The sequence below is a fragment of the Rhinoderma darwinii genome, chromosome 1 (assembly GCF_050947455.1).
Source record: "Rhinoderma darwinii isolate aRhiDar2 chromosome 1, aRhiDar2.hap1, whole genome shotgun sequence".
Lineage (NCBI taxonomy): Eukaryota > Metazoa > Chordata > Amphibia > Anura > Rhinodermatidae > Rhinoderma > Rhinoderma darwinii.
The window spans coordinates 668,216,115-668,238,603 of NC_134687.1; the positions used below are offsets into that span (position 1 = coordinate 668,216,115).

The 22,489-nt window shown below is 41.1% G+C and overlaps 1 protein-coding gene across 2 annotated transcripts in view; it reads right to left on the reverse strand.

The window, feature by feature from the left end:
• TLN1 (talin 1) overlaps positions 1-10,538 on the reverse strand; it is a 69,895-nt gene extending 59,357 nt beyond the window's left edge. For both annotated transcript variants that reach the window (XM_075844404.1, XM_075844398.1), the window contains exon 1: positions 10,433-10,538. The gene's annotated coding sequence lies outside the window, so the exon portion shown is untranslated. The remainder of the gene's footprint in view (positions 1-10,432) is intronic.
• Positions 10,539-22,489: the final 11,951 nt, after the last annotated feature.

Genomic DNA, 22,489 nt, shown 5'->3' on the forward strand with positions numbered 1-22,489 from the left:
GTACTAGCAGTATGTATAAGGAGGAGTACTAGCAGTATATATCAGTAGTAATAGTATATATGAGGAGTACTAGCAGTATATAAGGAGGAGTAGTATATATGAGGAGTACTAGCAGTATGTATAAGGAGGAGTACTAGTAGTATATATCAGTAGTAGTAGTATATATGAGGAGTACTAGCAGTATATATCAGTAGTAGTAGTATATATGAGGAGTACTAGCAGTATATATCAGTAGTAGTAGTATATATGAGTAGTATATATGAGGAGTACTAGCAGTATGTATAAGGAGGAGTACTAGTAGTATATATCAGTAGTAGTAGTATATATGAGGAGTACTAGCAGTATATATCAGTAGTAGTATATATGAGGAGTACTAGCAGTATATATCAGTAGTAGTAGTATATATGAGGAGTACTAGCAGTATATATCAGTAGTAGTAGTATATATGAGGAGTACTAGCAGTATATATATGAGTAGTAGTAGTATATATGAGGAGTACTAGCAGTATATATCAGTAGTAGTAGTATATATGAGGAGTACTAGCAGTATATATATGAGTAGTAGTAGTATATATGAGGAGTACTAGCAGTATATATCAGTAGTAGTAGTATATATGAGGAGTACTAGTAGTATATATCAGTAGTAGTAGTATATATGAGGAGTACTAGTAGTATATATCAGTAGTATATATGAGGAGTACTAGCAGTATATATATGAGTAGTAGTAGTATATATGAGGAGTACTAGCAGTATATATCAGTAGTAGTAGTATATATGAGGAGTACTAGCAGTATATATCAGTAGTAGTAGTATATATGAGGAGTACTAGCAGTATATATCAGTAGTAGTAGTATATATGAGGAGTACTAGTAGTATATATCAGTAGTATATATGAGGAGTACTAGCAGTATGTATAAGGAGGAGTACTAGTAGTATATATCAGTAGTAGTAGTATATATGAGGAGTACTAGCAGTATATATGAGGAGTACTAGTAGTATATATGAGGAGTACTAGCAGTATATATATAAGGAGGAGTAGTATATATCAGTAGTAGTAGTATATATGAGGAGGAGTAGTATATATGAGGAGTAGTATATATGAGGAGTACTAGCAGTATATATAAGGAGGAGTACTAGTAGTATATATCAGTAGTAGTAGTAGTATATATGAGGAGTAGTATATATGAGTAGTACTAGCAGTATATATATAAGGAGGAGTACTAGTAGTATATATCAGTAGTAGTAGTATATATGAGGAGTAGTATATATGAGGAGTACTAGCAGTATATATATAAGGAGTACTAGTAGTATATATCAGTAGTAGTAGTATATATGAGGAGTACTAGCAGTATATATATCAGTAGTAGTATATATGAGGAGTACTAGCAGTATGTATAAGGAGGAGTACTAGTAGTATATATCAGTAGTAGTATATATGGAGGAGTACTAGTAGTATATATCAGTAGTAGTAGTATATATGAGGAGTACTAGCAGTATATATATATAAGGAGGAGTAGTATATATGAGGAGTACTAGCAGTATATATATATGGAGGAGTACTAGTAGTATATATCAGTAGTAGTAGTATATATGAGGAGTAGTATATGAGGAGTACTAGCAGTATATATATATGGAGGAGTACTAGTAGTATATATCAGTAGTAGTAGTATATATGAGGAGTAGTATATGAGGAGTACTAGCAGTATATATATATGGAGGAGTACTAGTAGTATATATCAGTAGTAGTAGTATATATGAGGAGTACTAGCAGTATGTATAAGGAGGAGTACTAGTAGTATATATGAGGAGTACTAGCAGTATATATCAGTAGTAGTAGTATGTATGAGGAGTAGTATATATGAGGAGTACTAGCAGTATATATAAGGAGGAGTACTAGTAGTATATATCAGTAGTAGTAGTAGTATATATGAGTAGTATATATGAGTACTAGCAGTATATAAGGAGGAGTAGTATATATGAGGAGTAGTAGTATATATATAAGGAGGAGTACTAGTAGAATATATCAGTAGTAGTAGTATATATGAGGAGTAGTATATATGAGGAGTACTAGCAGTGTATATACAAGGAGGAGTACTAGTAGTATATATGAGGAGTAGTAGTAGTATATATGAGTAGTATATATGAGGAGTACTAGCAGTATATATGAGGAGTACAAGCAGTATATATCAGTAGTAGTAGTATATATGAGGAGTACTAGCAGTATATATCAGTAGTAGTAGTATATATGAGGAGTAGTATATATGAGGACTACTAGCAGTATGTATAAGGAGGAGTACTAGTAGTATATATGAGGAGTACTAGCAGTATGTATATAAGGAGGAGTACTAGTAGTATATATCAGTAGTAGTAGTATGTATGAGGAGTAGTATATATGAGGAGTACTAGCAGTATATATGGAGGAGTACTAGTAGTATATATCAGTAGTAGTATATATGGAGGAGTACTAGTAGTATATATCAGTAGTAGTACTATATATGAGGAGTACTAGCAGTATATATATATAAGGAGGAGTAGTATGAGGAGTACTAGCAGTATATATATATATGGAGGAGTAGTAGTAGTATATATCAGTAGTAGTAGTATATATGAGTACTAGCAGTATGTATAAGGAGGAGTACTAGCAGTATATATGAGGAGTACTAGTAGTATATATATATATATATATATATAAGGAGGAGTAGTATATATGAGGAGTACTAGCAGTATGTATAAGGAGGAGTACTAGCAGTATATATGAGGAGTACTAGTAGTATATATCAGTAGTAGTAGTATATATGAGGAGTACTAGTAGTATATATCAGTAGTAGTAGTATATATGAGGAGTACTAGTAGTATATATCAGTAGTAGTAGTATATATGAGGAGTACTAGTAGTATATATCAGTAGTAGTAGTATATATGAGGAGTACTAGTAGTATATATCAGTAGTAGTAGTATATATGAGGAGTACTAGTAGTATATATCAGTAGTAGTAGTATATATGAGGAGTACTAGCAGTATGTATAAGGAGGAGTACTAGCAGTATATATCAGTAGTAATAGTATATATGAGGAGTACTAGCAGTATATAAGGAGGAGTAGTATATATGAGGAGTACTAGCAGTATGTATAAGGAGGAGTACTAGTAGTATATATCAGTAGTAGTAGTATATATGAGGAGTACTAGCAGTATATATCAGTAGTAGTAGTATATATGAGGAGTACTAGCAGTATAGATCAGTAGTAGTAGTATATATGAGTAGTATATATGAGGAGTACTAGCAGTATGTATAAGGAGGAGTACTAGTAGTATATATCAGTAGTAGTAGTATATATGAGGAGTACTAGCAGTATATATCAGTAGTAGTATATATGAGGAGTACTAGCAGTATATATCAGTAGTAGTAGTATATATGAGGAGTACTAGCAGTATATATCAGTAGTAGTAGTATATATGAGGAGTACTAGCAGTATATATATGAGTAGTAGTAGTATATATGAGGAGTACTAGCAGTATATATCAGTAGTAGTAGTATATATGAGGAGTACTAGCAGTATATATATGAGTAGTAGTAGTATATATGAGGAGTACTAGCAGTATATATGAGGAGTACTAGTAGTATATATCAGTAGTAGTAGTATATATGAGGAGTACTAGTAGTATATATCAGTAGTATATATGAGGAGTACTAGCAGTATATATATGAGTAGTAGTAGTATATATGAGGAGTACTAGCAGTATATATCAGTAGTAGTAGTATATATGAGGAGTACTAGCAGTATATATCAGTAGTAGTAGTATATATGAGGAGTACTAGCAGTATATATCAGTAGTAGTAGTATATATGAGGAGTACTAGTAGTATATATCAGTAGTATATATGAGGAGTACTAGCAGTATGTATAAGGAGGAGTACTAGTAGTATATATCAGTAGTAGTAGTATATATGAGGAGTACTAGCAGTATATATGAGGAGTACTAGTAGTATATATGAGGAGTACTAGCAGTATATATATAAGGAGGAGTAGTATATATCAGTAGTAGTAGTATATATGAGGAGGAGTAGTATATATGAGGAGTAGTATATATGAGGAGTACTAGCAGTATATATAAGGAGGAGTACTAGTAGTATATATCAGTAGTAGTAGTAGTATATATGAGGAGTAGTATATATGAGTAGTACTAGCAGTATATATATAAGGAGGAGTACTAGTAGTATATATCAGTAGTAGTAGTATATATGAGGAGTAGTATATATGAGGAGTACTAGCAGTATATATATAAGGAGTACTAGTAGTATATATCAGTAGTAGTAGTATATATGAGGAGTACTAGCAGTATATATATCAGTAGTAGTATATATGAGGAGTACTAGCAGTATGTATAAGGAGGAGTACTAGTAGTATATATCAGTAGTAGTATATATGGAGGAGTACTAGTAGTATATATCAGTAGTAGTAGTATATATGAGGAGTACTAGCAGTATATATATATAAGGAGGAGTAGTATATATGAGGAGTACTAGCAGTATATATATATGGAGGAGTACTAGTAGTATATATCAGTAGTAGTAGTATATATGAGGAGTAGTATATGAGGAGTACTAGCAGTATATATATATGGAGGAGTACTAGTAGTATATATCAGTAGTAGTAGTATATATGAGGAGTAGTATATGAGGAGTACTAGCAGTATATATATATGGAGGAGTACTAGTAGTATATATCAGTAGTAGTAGTATATATGAGGAGTACTAGCAGTATGTATAAGGAGGAGTACTAGTAGTATATATGAGGAGTACTAGCAGTATATATCAGTAGTAGTAGTATGTATGAGGAGTAGTATATATGAGGAGTACTAGCAGTATATATAAGGAGGAGTACTAGTAGTATATATCAGTAGTAGTAGTAGTATATATGAGTAGTATATATGAGTACTAGCAGTATATAAGGAGGAGTAGTATATATGAGGAGTAGTAGTATATATATAAGGAGGAGTACTAGTAGAATATATCAGTAGTAGTAGTATATATGAGGAGTAGTATATATGAGGAGTACTAGCAGTGTATATACAAGGAGGAGTACTAGTAGTATATATGAGGAGTAGTAGTAGTATATATGAGTAGTATATATGAGGAGTACTAGCAGTATATATGAGGAGTACAAGCAGTATATATCAGTAGTAGTAGTATATATGAGGAGTACTAGCAGTATATATCAGTAGTAGTAGTATATATGAGGAGTAGTATATATGAGGACTACTAGCAGTATGTATAAGGAGGAGTACTAGTAGTATATATGAGGAGTACTAGCAGTATGTATATAAGGAGGAGTACTAGTAGTATATATCAGTAGTAGTAGTATGTATGAGGAGTAGTATATATGAGGAGTACTAGCAGTATATATGGAGGAGTACTAGTAGTATATATCAGTAGTAGTATATATGGAGGAGTACTAGTAGTATATATCAGTAGTAGTACTATATATGAGGAGTACTAGCAGTATATATATATATATAAGGAGGAGTAGTATATATGAGGAGTACTAGCAGTATATATATATATGGAGGAGTAGTAGTAGTATATATCAGTAGTAGTAGTATATATGAGTACTAGCAGTATGTATAAGGAGGAGTACTAGCAGTATATATGAGGAGTACTAGTAGTATATATATATATATATATAAGGAGGAGTAGTATATATGAGGAGTACTAGCAGTATGTATAAGGAGGAGTACTAGCAGTATATATGAGGAGTACTAGTAGTATATATCAGTAGTAGTAGTATATATGAGGAGTACTAGTAGTATATATCAGTAGTAGTAGTATATATGAGGAGTACTAGTAGTATATATCAGTAGTAGTAGTATATATGAGGAGTACTAGCAGTATGTATAAGGAGGAGTACTAGCAGTATATATCAGTAGTAGTAGTATATATGAGGAGTACTAGCAGTATATAAGGAGGAGTAGTATATATGAGGAGTACTAGCAGTATGTATAAGGAGGAGTACTAGTAGTATATATCAGTAGTAGTAGTATATATGAGGAGTACTAGCAGTATATATCAGTAGTAGTAGTATATATGAGGAGTACTAGCAGTATATATCAGTAGTAGTAGTATATATGAGGAGTAGTATATATGAGGAGTACTAGCAGTATGTATAAGGAGGAGTACTAGTAGTATATATCAGTAGTAGTAGTAGTATATATGAGGAGTACTAGCAGTATATATCAGTAGTAGTATATATGAGGAGTACTAGCAGTATATATCAGTAGTAGTAGTATATATGAGGAGTACTAGCAGTATATATCAGTAGTAGTAGTATATATGAGGAGTACTAGCAGTATATATATGAGTAGTAGTAGTATATATGAGGAGTACTAGCAGTATATATCAGTAGTAGTAGTATATATGAGGAGTACTAGTAGTATATATCAGTAGTAGTAGTATATATGAGGAGTACTAGCAGTATATATCAGTAGTAGTAGTATATATGAGGAGTACTAGTAGTATATATCAGTAGTAGTAGTATATATGAGGAGTACTAGTAGTATATATCAGTAGTATATATGAGGAGTACTAGCAGTATATATATGAGTAGTAGTAGTATATATGAGGAGTACTAGCAGTATATATCAGTAGTAGTAGTATATATGAGGAGTACTAGCAGTATATATCAGTAGTAGTAGTATATATGAGGAGTACTAGCAGTATATATCAGTAGTAGTAGTATATATGAGGAGTACTAGTAGTATATATCAGTAGTATATATGAGGAGTACTAGCAGTATGTATAAGGAGGAGTACTAGTAGTATATATCAGTAGTAGTAGTATATATGAGGAGTACTAGCAGTATATATGAGGAGTACTAGTAGTATATATGAGGAGTACTAGCAGTATATATATGAGTAGTAGTAGTATATATGAGGAGTACTAGCAGTATATATGAGGAGTACAAGCAGTATATATCAGTAGTAGTAGTATATATGAGGAGTACTAGCAGTATATATCAGTAGTAGTAGTATATATGAGGAGTAGTATATATGAGGAGTACTAGCAGTATGTATAAGGAGGAGTACTAGTAGTATATATGAGGAGTACTAGCAGTATGTATATAAGGAGGAGTACTAGTAGTATATATCAGTAGTAGTAGTATATATGAGGAGTACTAGCAGTATATATATAAGGAGGAGTACTAGCAGTATATATCAGTAGTAGTAGTATATATGAGGAGTACTAGCAGTATATATCAGTAGTAGTAGTATATATGAGGAGTACTAGCAGTATATATATGAGTAGTAGTAGTATATATGAGGAGTACTAGCAGTATATATCAGTAGTAGTAGTAGTATATATGAGGAGTACTAGCAGTATGTATAAGGAGGAGTACTAGCAGTATATATCAGTAGTAGTAGTATATATGAGGAGTACTAGCAGTATAGATCAGTAGTAGTAGTATATATGAGGAGTACTAGTAGTATATATCAGTAGTAGTAGTATATATGAGGAGTACTAGCAGTATATATCAGTAGTAGTAGTATATATGAGGAGTAGTAGTAGTATGTATAAGAAGGAGTACTAGTAGTATGTATCAGTAGTAGTATATATATGAGGAGTACTAGCAGTATGTATAAGGAGGAGTACTAGTAGTATATATGAGGAGTAGTATATATGGAGGAGTACTAGCAGTATATATCAGTAGTAGTATATATGAGGAGTACTAGCAGTATATATCAGTAGTAGTAGTATATATGAGGAGTACTAGCAGTATGTATAAGGAGGAGTACTAGTAGTATATATCAGTAGTAGTAGTATATATGAGGAGTACTAGCAGTATATATGAGGAGTAGTAGTATATATGAGGAGTAGTAGTATATATGAGGAGTACTAGCAGTATATATATAAGGAGGAGTACTAGTAGTATATATCAGTAGTAGTAGTATATATGAGGAGTACTAGCAATATATATCAGTAGTAGTAGTATATATGAGGAGTAGTATATATGAGGAGTACTAGCAGTATGTATAAGGAGGAGTAGTATATATGAGGAGTACTAGCAGTATATATATAAGGAGGAGTACTAGTAGTATATATCAGTAGTAGTAGTATATATGAGGAGTAGTATATATGAGGAGTACTAGCAGTATGTATAAGGAGGAGTACTAGTAGTATATATCAGTAGTAGTAGTATATATGAGGAGTATTAGCAGTATGTATAAGGAGGAGTACTAGTAGTATATATCAGTAGTAGTATATATGAGGAGTAGTATATATGAGGAGTACTAGCAGTATGTATAAGGAGGAGTACTAGTAGTATATATCAGTAGTAGTAGTATATATGAGGAGTATTAGCAGTATGTATAAGGAGGAGTACTAGTAGTATATATCAGTAGTAGTAGTATATATGAGGAGTACTAGCAGTATATATATAAGGAGGAGTACTAGTAGTATATATCAGTAGTAGTAGTATATATGAGGAGTACTAGCAGTATATATGAGGAGTACTAGTAGTATATATGAGGAGTACTAGCAGTATATATGAGGAGTACTAGCAGTATATATATGAGTAGTAGTAGTATATATGAGGAGTACTAGCAGTATATAAGGAGGACTACCAGCAGTATATATAAGGAGGACTAGCAGCAGTATATATAAGGAGGAGTACTAGTAGTATATATCAGTAGTAGTAGTATATATGAGTAGTAGTAGTATATATCAGTAGTAGTAGTATATATGAGTAGTAGTAGTATATATGAGTAGTAGTATATATGAGGAGTACTAGTAGTATATATCAGTAGTAGTAGTATATATGAGGAGTACTAGTAGTATATATCAGTAGTAGTAGTATATATGAGGAGTACTAGCAGTATATATCAGTAGTAGTAGTATATATGAGGAGTACTAGCAGTATATATATAAGGAGGAGTACTAGCAGTATATATCAGTAGTAGTAGTATATATGAGGAGTACTAGCAGTATATATATAAGGAGGAGTACTAGCAGTATATATCAGTAGTAGTAGTATATATGAGGAGTACTAGCAGTATATATATAAGGAGGAGTACTAGTAGTATATATCAGTAGTAGTAGTATATATGGAGGAGTACTAGTAGTATATATCAGTAGTATATATGAGGAGTACTAGCAGTATATGAGGAGTACTAGCAGTATATATAAGGAGGACTACCAGCAGTATATATAAGGAGGAGTACTAGCAGTATATATATAAGGAGGAGTACTAGTAGTATATATCAGTAGTAGTAGTATATATGGAGGAGTACTAGTAGTATATATCAGTAGTAGTAGTATATATGAGGAGTACTAGCAGTATATGAGGAGTACTAGTAGTATATATAAGGAGGAGTACTAGTAGTATATATCAGTAGTAGTATATATGAGGAGTACTAGTAGTATATATCAGTAGTAGTAGTATATATGAGGAGTACTAGTAGTATATATCAGTAGTAGTAGTATATATGAGGAGTACTAGCAGTATATATATATAAGGAGGAGTACTAGTAGTATATATCAGTAGTAGTAGTATATATGAGGAGTACTAGTAGTATATATCAGTAGTAGTAGTATATATGAGGAGTACTAGTAGTATATATGAGGAGTACTAGTAGTATATATCAGTAGTAGTAGTATATATGAGGAGTACTAGCAGTATATATATAAGGAGGAGTACTAGTAGTATATATCAGTAGTAGTAGTATATATGAGGAGTACTAGCAGTATATATATAAGGAGGAGTACTAGTAGTATATATCAGTAGTAGTAGTATATATGGAGGAGTACTAGTAGTATATATATATAAGGAGGAGTACTAGTAGTATATATCAGTAGTAGTAGTATATATGGAGGAGTACTAGTAGTATATATCAGTAGTAGTAGTATATATGAGGAGTACTAGCAGTATATGAGGAGTACTAGTAGTATATATAAGGAGGACTACCAGCAGTATATATAAGAAGGAGTACTAGCAGTATATATATAAGGAGGAGTACTAGTAGTATATATCAGTAGTAGTATATATGAGGAGTACTAGCAGTATATATATATAAGGAGGAGTACTAGTAGTAAATATGAGGAGTACTAGCAGTATATATATATAAGGAGGAGTAGTATATATGAGGAGTACTAGCAGTATATATATATATAAGGAGGAGTAGTATATATCAGTAGTACTAGCAGTATATAAGAGGAGTACTAGCAGTATATATAAGGAGGACTACCAGCAGTATATATAAGGAGGAGTACTAGCAGTATATATAGATGTATATGAGGTCACTCCTGTATAGAAGTTGCCCCCGGGTCAAATATATAATACACACCCCCGGGTCACATACATAACATACACCCGCGGGTGACAAACAGACATGACAGGCATATATAATATTCACCGTGGTCCTCAGACCCCCGGGCCGCACTCACCACTCCGTTCTCGGCTTTCTGACTCCTCAGTGTCCGACCCCGCCCGGGAACCTCTCTCTCCCTCACACTAGCTGCTGTTCCGCGTTACTGCCGCCAGGAGCCGCTGTGCACTGAACGCTGCGTTTCTCCCAACACTCGTCCGCTAGAGGACGCTCTACCCGGAGAAAAGCTCTATGCTGGGAGCCGAACTGCCCCGCCATCTTAACTACTGGCAACGGAGTTATTCACACACCAAAAAAAAAACACATTCATAAATGCTTTATACTCCTCCGCCTCCATCATAAGTGTTGGCACCAGACCGGATATCCTCTTAGATCACTTTACCTCACGATAGACACACACATCCTCTTAGATCACTTTACCTCACGATAGACACACACACACACACACACACACACACACACACACACACACACACACACACACACACACACACACACACACACACACACACACACACACACACACACACACACACACACACACACACACACACACACACACACACACACACACCTCACCACACACTATACTATACACAACTCACCACACACACTATACACAGCTCACCACACACACTATACACAGCTCACCACACACTATACACAGCTCACCATACACGGCTCACCACACACACTATACACGGCTCACCACACACACTATACACGGCTCACCACACACACGCTATACACAGCTCACCACACACACGCTATACACAGCTCACCACACACACTATACACAACTCACCACACACACTATACACAACTCACCACACACTATACTATACACAACTCACCACACACACTATACACAGCTCACCACACACACTATACACAGCTCACCACACACTATACACAGCTCACTATACACGGCTCACCACACACACTATACACAGCTCACCACACACTATACTATACACGGCTCACCACACACTATACACAGCTCACCACACACACTATACACGGCTCACCACACACACTATACACGGCTCACCACACACACTATACACAGCTCACCACACACACTATACACGGCTCACCACACACTATACACGGCTCACCACACACACTATACACAGCTCACCACACACACTATACACGGCTCACCACACACTATACACAACTCACCACACACACTATACACAACTCACCACACACTATACACAACTCACCACACACTATACACAGCTCACCACACACACTATACACGGCTCACCACACACACTATACACGGCTCACCACACACTATACACGGCTCACCACACACACTATACACGGCTCACCACACACACTATACACGGCTCACCACACACACTATACACGGCTCACCACACACACTATACACAGCTCACCACACACTATACACAGCTCACCACACACTATACACAACTCACCACACACACTATACACAACTCACCACACACACTATACACGGCTCACCACACACACTATACACGGCTCACCACACACACTATACACGGCTCACCACACACTATACACGGCTCACCACACACTATACTATACACAACTCACCACACACACTATACACAGCTCACCACACACACTATACACAACTCACCACACACACTATACACAACTCACCACACACTATACTATACACAACTCACCACACACACTATACACAGCTCACCACACACACTATACACAGCTCACCATACACGGCTCACCACACACACTATACACAGCTCACCACACACACTATACACAGCTCACCACACACACTATACACGGCTCACCACACACACTATACACGGCTCACCACACACTATACTATACACGGCTCACCACACACACGCTATACACAGCTCACCACACACACTATACACAACTCACCACACACACTATACACAACTCACCACACACTATACTATACACAACTCACCACACACACTATACACAGCTCACCACACACACTATACACAGCTCACCACACACTATACACAGCTCACTATACACGGCTCACCACACACACTATACACGGCTCACCACACACACTATACACAGCTCACCACACACTATACTATACACGGCTCACCACACACTATACACAGCTCACCACACACTATACACAGCTCACCACACACACTATACACGGCTCACCACACACACTATACACAGCTCACCACACACACTATACACGGCTCACCACACACTATACACAACTCACCACACACACTATACACAACTCACCACACACACTATACACAACTCACCACACACTATACACAACTCACCACACACTATACACAGCTCACCACACACACTATACACGGCTCACCACACACACTATACACGGCTCACCACACACTATACACAGCTCACCACACACACTATACACGCCTCACCACACACACTATACACGGCTCACCACACACACTATACACAGCTCACCACACACTATACACAGCTCACCACACACTATACACAGCTCACCACACACTATACACAACTCACCACACACACTATACACAACTCACCACACACACTATACACGGCTCACCACACACACTATACACGGCTCACCACACACACTATACACGGCTCACCACACACTATACACGGCTCACCACACACACTATACACGGCTCACCACACACTATACACGGCTCACCACACACACTATACACGGCTCGTCACACGCTACACACAGCTCACCACACACACTATACACAGCTCACCACACACTATACACAGCTCACCACACACTATACACAACTCACCACACACACTATACACAACTCACCACACACTATACACAGCTCACCACACACACTATACACAGCTCACCACACACACTATACACAGCTCACCACGCACTATACACAGCTCACTATACACGGCTCACCACACACACTATACACAGCTCACCACACACACTATACACAGCTCACCACACACTATACACAGCTCACTATACACGGCTCACCACACACACTATACACGGCTCACCACACACACTATACACAGCTCACCACACACACTATACACGGCTCACCACACACTATACACGGCTCACCACACACACTATACACGGCTCACCACACACTATACACGGCTCACCACACACACTATACACAGCTCGTCACACGCTACACACAGCTCACCACACACACTATACACAGCTCACCACACACACTATACACAGCTCACCACACACTATACACAACTCACCACACACACTATACACAACTCACCACACACTATACACAACTCACCACACACACTATACACAGCTCACCACACACACTATACACAGCTCACCACGCACTATACACAGCTCACTATACACGGCTCACCACACACACTATACACCGCTCACCACACACACTATACACAGCTCACCACACACTATACACGGCTCACCACACACACTATACACGGCTCACCACACACTATACACGGCTCACCACACACTATACACGGCTCAGCACACACTATACACAGCTCACCACACACACTATACACGGCTCACCACACACTATACACAGCTCACCACACACACTATACACAGCTCACCACACACTATACACGGCTCACCATACACTATACACGGCTCACCACACACTATACACAGCTCACCATACACGGCTCACCACACACACTATACACAGCTCACCACACACACTATACACAGCTCACCACACACACTATACACGGCTCACCACACACTATACACGGCTCACCACACACACTATACACGGCTCACCACACACACTATACACGGCTCACCACACACACTATACACGGCTCACCACACACACTATACACGGCTCACCACACACTATACACAACTCACCACACACACTATACACAACTCACCACACACACTATACACAACTCACCACACACTATACTATACACAACTCAACACACACACTATACACAGCTCACCACACACACTATACACAACTCACCACACACACTATACACAACTCACCACACACTATACTATACACAACTCACCACACACACTATACACAGCTCACCACACACACTATACACAACTCACCACACACTATACACAGCTCACTATACACGGCTCACCACACACTATACACGGCTCACCACACACACTATACACGGCTCACCACACACACTATACACAGCTCACCACACACACTATACACAGCTCACCACACACTATACACAACTCACCACACACACTATACACAACTCACCACACACTATACACAACTCACCACACACACTATACACGGCTCACCACACACACTATACACGGCTCACCACACACACTATACACGGCTCACCACACACTATACACGGCTCACCACACACACTATACACGGCTCACCACACACTATACACGGCTCACCACACACACTATACACGGCTCGTCACACGCTACACACAGCTCACCACACACACTATACACAGCTCACCACACACTATACACAGCTCACCACACACACTATACACAACTCACCACACACTATACACAGCTCACCACACACACTATACACAGCTCACCACACACACTATACACAGCTCACCACGCACTATACACAGCTCACTATACACGGCTCACCACACACACTATACACAGCTCACCACACACACTATACACAGCTCACCACGCACTATACACAGCTCACTATACACGGCTCACCACACACACTATACACAGCTCACCACACACACTATATACAGCTCACCACACACTATACACAGCTCACTATACACGGCTCACCACACACACTATACACGGCTCACCACACACACTATACACAGCTCACCACACACACTATACACGGCTCACCACACACTATACACGGCTCACCACACACACTATACACGGCTCACCACACACTATACACGGCTCACCACACACACTATACACAGCTCGTCACGCGCTACACACAGCTCACCACACACACTATACACAGCTCACCACACACACTATACACAGCTCACCACACACTATACACAACTCACCACACACACTATACACAGCTCACCACACACACTATACACAGCTCACCACGCACTATACACAGCTCACTATACACGGCTCACCACACACACTATAAACGGCTCACCACACACACTATACACAGCTCACTATACACGGCTCACCACACACACTATACACGGCTCACCACACACTATACACGGCTCACCACACACTATACACGGCTCAGCACACACTATACACAGCTCACCACACACACTATACACGGCTCACCACACACTACACACAGCTCACCACACACACTATACACAGCTCACCACACACTATACACGGCTCACCATACACTATACACGGCTCACCACACACTATACACAGCTCACCATACACGGCTCACCACACACACTATACACAGCTCACCACACACACTATACACAGCTCACAATACACAGCTCACCACACACACTATACACGGCTCACCACACACTATACACGGCTCACCACACACACTATACACGGCTCACCACACACACTATACACGGCTCACCACACACTATACACAGCTCACCGCACACACTATACACAGCTCACCACACACACTATACACAACTCACCACACACTATACTATACACAACTCACCACACACACTATACACAGCTCACCACACACACTATACACAACTCACCACACACACTATACACAACTCACCACACACTATACTATACACAACTCACCACACACACTATACACAGCTCACCACACACACTATACACAGCTCACCACACACTATACACAGCTCACTATACACGGCTCACCACACACACTATACACGGCTCACCACACACACTATACACGGCTCTCCACACACACTATACACAGCTCACCACACACTATACACAACTCACCACACACACTATACACAACTCACCACACACTATACACAACTCACCACACACACTATACACGGCTCACCACACACACTATACACGGCTCACCACACACACTATACACGGCTCACCACACACTATACACGGCTCACCACACACACTATACACGGCTCACCACACACTATACACGGCTCACCACACACACTATACACGGCTCGTCACACGCTACACACAGCTCACCACACACACTATACACAGCTCACCACACACTATACACAGCTCACCACACACTATACACAACTCACCACACACACTATACACAACTCACCACACACTATACACAGCTCACCACACACACTATACACAGCTCACCACACACACTATACACAGCTCACCACGCACTATACACAGCTCACTATACACGGCTCACCACACACACTATACACAGCTCACCACACACACTATACACAGCTCACCACACACAATACACAGCTCACTATACACGGCTCACCACACACACTATACACGGCTCACCACACACACTATACACAGCTCACCACACACACTATACACGGCTCACCACACACTATACACGGCTCACCACACACACTATACACGGCTCACCACACACTATACACGGCTCACCACACACACTATACACAGCTCGTCACACGCTACACACAGCTCACCACACACACTATACACAGCTCACCACACACACTATACACAGCTCACCACACACTATACACAACTCACCACACACACTATACACAACTCACCACACACTATACACAACTCACCACACACACTATACACAGCTCACCACACACACTATACACAGCTCACCACGCACTATACACAGCTCACTATACACGGCTCACCACACACACTATACACAGCTCACCACACACACTATACACAGCTCACCACACACTATACACGGCTCACCACACACACTATACACGGCTCACCACACACTATACACGGCTCAGCACACACTATACACAGCTCACCACACACACTATACACGGCTCACCACACACTATACACAGCTCACCACACACACTATACACAGCTCACCACACACTATACACGGCTCACCATACACTATACACGGCTCACCACACACTATACACAGCTCACCATACACGGCTCACCACACACACTATACACAGCTCACCACACACACTATACACAGCTCACAATACACAGCTCACCACACACACTATACACGGCTCACCACACACTATACACGGCTCACCACACACACTATACACGGCTCACCACACACACTATACACGGCTCACCACACACACTATACACGGCTCACCACACACACTATACACGGCTCACCACACACACTATACACAGCTCACCGCACACACTATACACAGCTCACCACACACACTATACACAACTCACCACACACTATACTATACACAACTCACCACACACACTATACACAGCTCACCACACACACTATACACAACTCACCACACACACTATACACAACTCACCACACACTATACTATACACAACTCACCACACACACTATACACAGCTCACCACACACACTATACACAGCTCACCACACACTATACACAGCTCACTATACACGGCTCACCACACACACTATACACGGCTCACCACACACACTATACACGGCTCACCACACACACTATACACAGCTCACCACACACACACTATACACAGCTCACCACACACTATACACAACTCACCACACACACTATACACAACTCACCACACACTATACACAACTCACCACACACACTATACACGGCTCACCACACACACTATACACGGCTCACCACACACACTATACACGGCTCACCACACACTATACACGGCTCACCACACACACTATACACGGCTCACCACACACTATACACGGCTCACCACACACACTATACACGGCTCGTCACACGCTACACACAGCTCACCACACACACTATACACAGCTCACCACACACTATACACAGCTCACCACACACTATACACAACTCACCACACACACTATACACAACTCACCACACACTATACACAGCTCACCACACACACTATACACAGCTCACCACACACACTATACACAGCTCACCACGCACTATACACAGCTCACTATACACGGCTCACCACACACACTATACACAGCTCACCACACACACTATACACAGCTCACCACACACTATACACAGCTCACTATACACGGCTCACCACACACACTATACACGGCTCACCACACACACTGTACACGGCTCACCACACACTATACACAGCTCACCACACACTATACACGGCTCACCACACACACTATACACGGCTCACCACACACTATACACGGCTCACCACACACACTATACACAGCTCGTCACACGCTACACACAGCTCACCACACACACTATACACAGCTCACCACACACACTATACACAGCTCACCACACACTATACACAACTCACCACACACACTATACACAACTCACCACACACTATACACAACTCACCACACACACTATACACAGCTCACCACACACACTATACACAGCTCACCACGCACTATACACAGCTCACTATACACGGCTCCCCACACACACTATACACAGCTCACCACACACACTATACACAGCTCACCACACACTATACACGGCTCACCACACACACTATACACAGCTCACCACACACACTATACACGGCTCACCACACACTATACACAGCTCACCACACACACTATACACAGCTCACCACACACTATACACGGCTCACCATACACTATACACGGCTCACCACACACTATACACAGCTCACCATACACGGCTCACCACACACACTATACACAGCGCACCACACACACTATACACAGCTCACAATACACAGCTCACCACACACACTATACACGGCTCACCACACACTATACACGGCTCACCACACACACTATACACGGCTCACCACACACACTATACACGGCTCACCACACACACTATACACGGCTCACCACACACACTATACACGGCTCACCACACACACTATACACAGCTCACCGCACACACTATACACAGCTCACCACACACACTATACACAACTCACCACACACTATACTATACACAACTCACCACACACACTATACACAGCTCACCACACACACTATACACAACTCACCACACACACTATACACAACTCACCACACACTATACTATACACAACTCACCACACACACTATACACAGCTCGCCACACACACTATACACAGCTCACCACACACTATACACAGCTCACTATACACGGCTCACCACACACACTATACACGGCTCACCACACACACTATACACGGCTCACCACACACACTATACACAGCTCACCACACACACTATACACAGCTCACCACACACTATACACAACTCACCACACACACTATACACAACTCACCACACACTATACACAACTCACCACACACACTATACACGGCTCACCACACACACTATACACGGCTCACCACACACACTATACACGGCTCACCACACACTATACACGGCTCACCACACACACTATACACGGCTCACCACACATTATACACGGCTCACCACACACACTATACACGGCTCGTCACACGCTACACACAGCTCACCACACACACTATACACAGCTCACCACACACTATACACAGCTCACCACACACTATACACAACTCACCACACACACTATACACAACTCACCACACACTATACACAGCTCACCACACACACTATACACAGCTCACCACACACACTATACACAGCTCACCACGCACTATACACAGCTCACTATACACGGCTCACCACACACACTATACACAGCTCACCACACACACTATACACAGCTCACCACACACTATACACAGCTCACTATACACGGCTCACCACACACACTATACACGGCTCACCACACACACTATACACAGCTCACCACACACACTATACACGGCTCACCACACACTATACACGGCTTACCACACACACTATACACGGCTCACCACACACTATACACGGCTCACCACACACACTATACACAGCTCGTCACACGCTACACACAGCTCACCACACACACTATACACAGCTCACCACACACACTATACACAGCTCACCACACACTATACACAACTCACCACACACACTATACACAACTCACCACACACTATACACAACTCACCACACACACTATACACAGCTCACCACACACACTATACACAGCTCACCACGCACTATACACAGCTCACTATACACGGCTCACCACACACACTATACACAGCTCACCACACACACTATACACAGCTCACCACACACTATACACGGCTCACCACACACACTATACACGGCTCACCACACACTATACACGGCTCACCACACACTATACACGGCTCACCCCACACACTGTACACAGCTCACCACACACACTATACACGGCTCACCACACACTATACACAGCTCACCACACACACTATACACGGCTCACCACACACTATACACAGCTCACCACACACACTATACACAGCTCACCACACACTATACACGGCTCACCATACACTATACACGGCTCACCACACACTATACACAGCTCACCATACACGGCTCACCACACACACTATACACAGCTCACCACACACACTATACACAGCTCACAATACACAGCTCACCACACACACTATACACGGCTCACCACACACTATACACGGCTCACCACACACACTATACACGGCTCACCACACACACTATACACGGCTCACCACACACACTATACACGGCTCACCACACACACTATACACGGCTCACCACACACTATACACAGCTCACCGCACACACTATACACAGCTCACCACACACACTATACACAACTCACCACACACTATACTATACACAACTCACCACACACACTATACACAGCTCACCACACACACTATACACAACTCACCACACACACTATACACAACTCACCACACACTATACTATACACAACTCACCACACACACTATACACAGCTCACCACACACACTATACACAGCTCACCACACATTATACACAGCTCACTATACACGGCTCACCACACACACTATACACGGCTCACCACACACACTATACACGGCTCACCACACACACTATACACAGCTCACCACACACACTATACACAGCTCACCACACACTATACACAACTCACCACACACACTATACACAACTCACCACACACTATACACAACTCACCACACACACTATACACGGCTCACCACACACACTATACACGGCTCACCACACACACTATACACGGCTCACCACACACTATACACGGCTCACCACACACACTATACACGGCTCACCACACACACTATACACGGCTCGTCACACGCTACACACAGCTCACCACACACACTATACACAGCTCACCACACACTATACACAGCTCACCACACACTATACACAACTCACCACACACACTATACACAACTCACCACACACTATACACAGCTCACCACACACACTATACACAGCTCACCACACACACTATACACAGCTCACCACGCACTATACACAGCTCACTATACACGGCTCACCACACACACTATACACAGCTCACCACACACACTATACACAGCTCACCACACACTATACACAGCTCACTATACACGGCTCACCACACACACTATACACGGCTCACCACACACACTATACACAGCTCACCACACACACTATACACGGCTCACCACACACTATACACGGCTCACCACACACACTATACACGGCTCACCACACACTATACACGGCTCACCACACACACTATACACAGCTCGTCACACGCTACACACAGCTCACCACACACACTATACACAGCTCACCACACACACTATACACAGCTCACCACACACTATACACAACTCACCACACACACTATACACAACTCACCACACACTATACACAACTCACCACACACACTATACACATCTCACCACACACACTATACACAGCTCACCACGCACTATACACAGCTCACTATACACGGCTCACCACACACACTATACACAGCTCACCACACACATTATACACAGCTCACCACACACTATACACGGCTCACCACACACACTATACACGGCTCACCACACACTATACACGGCTCACCACACACTATACACGGCTCAGCACACACTATACACAGCTCACCACACACACTATACACGGCTCACCACACA